Below are 4,347 nucleotides of genomic sequence, written 5' to 3' on the forward strand. Positions count from 1 at the left end.
AGAAACTGGTGCTGGGCATTAAAGCATAGCTGCACAGAAAAAGTAGGCTAGCCAACGCTCCAAAGAGACCTAATGAAAATAAACTAATTAGAAGCTAAGTTAAACGGGTCAGCCTAAACCTTGTTAGGATTTCACTTGCCCAAATGAACTCAGCTATCTAAGTGACTTTTAATGGGTGCTTTTCAAAGGGGTTTGGATAACTAAAATCCATTCATCGGGATTTTTTGTTTGTTAACATATTTTAGAAAGGGTTATATATACATGAACAGATCAGCATTAGAGTCCTGATAAATAAAGGGAAAACCTACTTAATTATTCTAGATTGCTACAGTCTTGACCCACTGAATTGAAAGTCCATACCCAGTTTAGCAGGTTGTTTTAGTGGTGATTCTAAATTCCTATTAGGAACTTGGAGAGGGGCACACATTGCAGGCAGGAAGAGTTTGGATGAATTCAATCCATTTGCATGTGGCTTCAATACTAACTGCAGCTGCAAGATCTCTGTAAACAGTTCTTTTAATAAAGAGGTTGCTTGGTTTTATCAATAGGGAGTCCTCACACATGGTATGTGAAACTGTGATAACTTTGCTTAAGCCTGTGTTCTCCATCCTTAACTTCAGGTTTCTGATCTCAATTTGGCATTACTGAAGAAAATTGAGGCAAGCCACTTATCAACCAATGTGAAATACTGCCAAAACTTGTATTTATAAAAGGAGGGATAAAAGGCCATCCATTATTGCACAAGTAGACATTGTGGAAATGTGTTGATCAGCTTTGGGTCTAGATCAAGGTTGGGCAAAATACGGCCTGCCAACTGACTGGATGCAGCCCACAGTGGGGCAGCCCTCACCGCGCTCCCACCTGCTGGCCCGGGCCCCAAACAAGGGCATGCAGCTTCCAGCGGGGCAGTTCCTGGGGCTCTGCTCCCCTCGACTTGAGCAAGAACCGCCTGAATGAAGCTTCCTGCCTACCTGCCCAGAGGAGCGCAGCAGGACAGGAGTGGGAGAAGAGCCGCCTCTAGAGGCAAGGGGAGCAGAGCAGATCAGCACCCAATCCACCCACCCATCCAGTGCCAGCTGAGCAACCCCCAGAACGAGCTCCCTCCACTTCCTTGCCCCCCACTACCCCCCATTCTGAAAACAGCATCAAGAGCAGGGCTAGGCTGCATCAGCTGAGCCCAGTTTCTGGTGAGCACAAACACAAGTTAATGAAAGCACTCAGCTTTGGAGCACCTTCATCTGAACCCTCATGTATTGTGGGACTGGGCCCTTTTGAAGTGCTCTGCAGCCATGCACTTGTGTTTGGTCATGGCTGTAGAATGCATTCAGGGGCCAGATCAGGCAAAAATTGTCACTTCCTGCTACACCTTTAGACTCGGTTCCACCTTTTTTAAACCAGTCTGTGTCCCCCAAATTTCTGTTCTGTTATAAGTATCATATGCATTGGTAGAAAATATTATTTTGGGCAGCTGAGGGCAGTGCAGGGCATGGTGTGGAGCATGCCACCTGACCCTCCCTCCTCCATTGCTGTAGCATGGCCGGTGCATGCTGCTGCTATACACAGCAGAGGAGCGTGCAGCAGGGGTGCTGGGTGAAGCGCTGTTGTGGTGGTGCAACTAGAGCCATGTTTGGAGGGGCTAAGCCCCGTTAACCCCAGCCTTCTACCACCTATGATGGGTATAAACTGGTTTCTGATCACTTATACCAGTATAATGTCTGTACCTGGCCTTAGGGTTCAGGGCTGACTGAAACAGTGGTTTGGGGGGGCCTCCGCTATTGAAGTAAATAATCAATGAAGACCAGATTTTGTAAAGAGATTTTCTTTTTTAACTCTTTTTTTAATCATTGGCAATATAACAAGCTTGAAAGAGGATATTTGTTAGATTATTTTTATGAGGGAGGGAATTCATCAAAGCAGTCTCGTAACTTCTGGAAGGCAATATTTAAAGACAACAAAGAACAGCGGCAATTAGGAGGCAATGCATCTTCTCCACCGCACGCTGCGAGTGCTTCCTCGGCGGCTTCTGCATTCAGTTTAGCATATTTATTCTCATGAAAGCTTTTGTTAAAACTTGTTTTTGCATACATGAATTGGCACTCTCATTGCTGGCTCGGGAAGCTATGCATAATTCGGATGGCCCTTTTTAAGAAGAATAAAGCACTTCCAGCTAAATACTGATAATAGATTAACTGTCCTATCTTTGTTGCCAGGAGTATTTCTTGTATATCACAGCTTTATTAGATCCTGTGATGGCTGTACCTGAGCACCTTGCATTATCTATTTTTATATGGCCCAAGCAATGCTGTGATTTAGGGGAGTGCTGTGTATTCATATTTTACAGATGGGGAGCTGAACCACAAAGGGTACAGACTGAAATGATATTAGTTGAGTAACTGACCCCCTGAAAGTGCTATATAGCCATGCCTTGACACCCGTGCACGGCTGCAGAGTGGTTCTTTGTTTTAGAAGTGTCTGGTCGTGTAATAAGCATTCTTGTTCTTTGCTTTAAAAGTGGCTGATCACATAACAAATTAACCTTCATTTGCTGAAGGATCAGATGAAGGCAATGCACTTTGGAGCACCTTAGGGAATTTCTGTTCCCTAGGATCAATTTGTCCTGTGATCGGGACTGGGCTGGTGCAGCCCAAGCTTGCCCCCAGTGCTATCTGCAGAAAGGGACAGGGGAGAAGGGAGGAGGAGTGCACTCCAGCCTGAGGTTTGCCTCTCCTGAGTTGGCAGGAGAATGGGTGGATTGGAGTCCCCCCACCTCATGGACCCCCTCCAGCCCCCCACCCTCCAGCTCAGACCAGGCAAACCCCAGCCTGCAACTTACTCCCCATCCCTTCTCCCCCTTCCCTTCCTGAAGACAGCATCAGAGCTGGGGGGAGGAGGGGCTGGGCTAGGGGAAAGAGGCTGCAGCCAGCTGATCAGCTTGATCAGCTCTAAAATGGAGCTCAATTGTCTTCTCCCCTGTTCCCCCTCAACAGGTGAACATCAGTTGGCTGAGTCGGGGCGTGGGGGGCACTCTAACTCATGGCACTTTATGTAATGTGCCATGTGTTGCAGCAGGGGCCTGCACATCTGTCAGCCGCCAAACAGATGATAAGATTATCCAAGTTCACATTCCAGTACAGTTCTTCCTTTCCTCTTAGTATGTGCCCAGATTTTGCCAAGTTTTTGTACGTCTTTCTCTGTATACGAGTACATGTACATGCATGATATCCTTGGTTACCAAACCCTTCTCCAGCACTCAGCAAAAAGCTGTTTAAAAAGCCAAATTCACGTGGTAAGCAAAACTGCCACAGGGCCAAAGTTCTTTCTCTTAATACAGGTTCTAACTGACTTGGCTAAACACATTTCCTTGTGATGTTGAACAAGCTCCTTCTAGCATGTACCAGATTTGTGCTGCAGCATGTTGCCCAAGCACCACTTAGTGTGTTGTGGCTAACTACTAGAACAGGAATAATGGCATCACATCAATTGATTCATCTTTAGTAATCAGAGATTCAAATAACCAAGGATTACCTGTACTCTATTTATATATATATATAAATATATACATATGTATAATATACACACACACACAGTGCCAAAATCCTACTAACACATATACTTGTAGGTTATGTTGCTAATTCTTATACCTCTGAGTAATCCCATTGACTGGAAGTGTGAAATAGTTGCACTTAATTGATTGCAGGATCCGGAGAACAGATTGTGATGTTCTAAATATAGGAAGCATTCAATGAGCGTTCTCCCAAAGTAGGAAGCAGGTCTGGGGGAATTGGGCACAAGGTTGGGCATCAGGAATCTGAGATTTCTTTTAAGCAGTGGCTGTGATTAACCTTTCTGCCCGTGTCCTTTCTGCCTTTGTTTCCCTAGCTGCACAGCTGGGATAATTGTGATTCTCTCTAACAATCATACTGGGAGTTCAGTAGTATCTGGACTATATCAAGGACTTGTATCTGCTGTATTATTAGTACTATAAAGGTGGTTTTGCCTAGATTTTCAGACTGATCTCATTTTCATATGATGTAACACCCATACACACTTGGGTTGGGTTGTGTTGTGTTGTTTTGTTTTGTTTTGTTTTGGGGGGGGGGGGCAAGATGGCTCCTCTTGTTCTGACCATGTGTTCAGTGCATGGCAAACTGGGGCCTGTATCTGAGCAGAATATGTAAAACCCTCTGGCCTCATTGGCCGGAGGAAGCAGAATATCCTCCAGGCAGACTGAATAAGCCAGGGCCTGAAGCATGGCATTCCCTAATTGGACAAGGCTTGGGTGAGGTCACACCAGATCTATCAGAACAGCTCAGCTAAGGTGGGGGGTTCTCCACCCATCTTCACTGG

The sequence above is a fragment of the Alligator sinensis genome, unplaced genomic scaffold (assembly GCF_000455745.1).
Source record: "Alligator sinensis unplaced genomic scaffold, ASM45574v1 scaffold1291_1, whole genome shotgun sequence".
NCBI lineage: Eukaryota > Metazoa > Chordata > Crocodylia > Alligatoridae > Alligator > Alligator sinensis.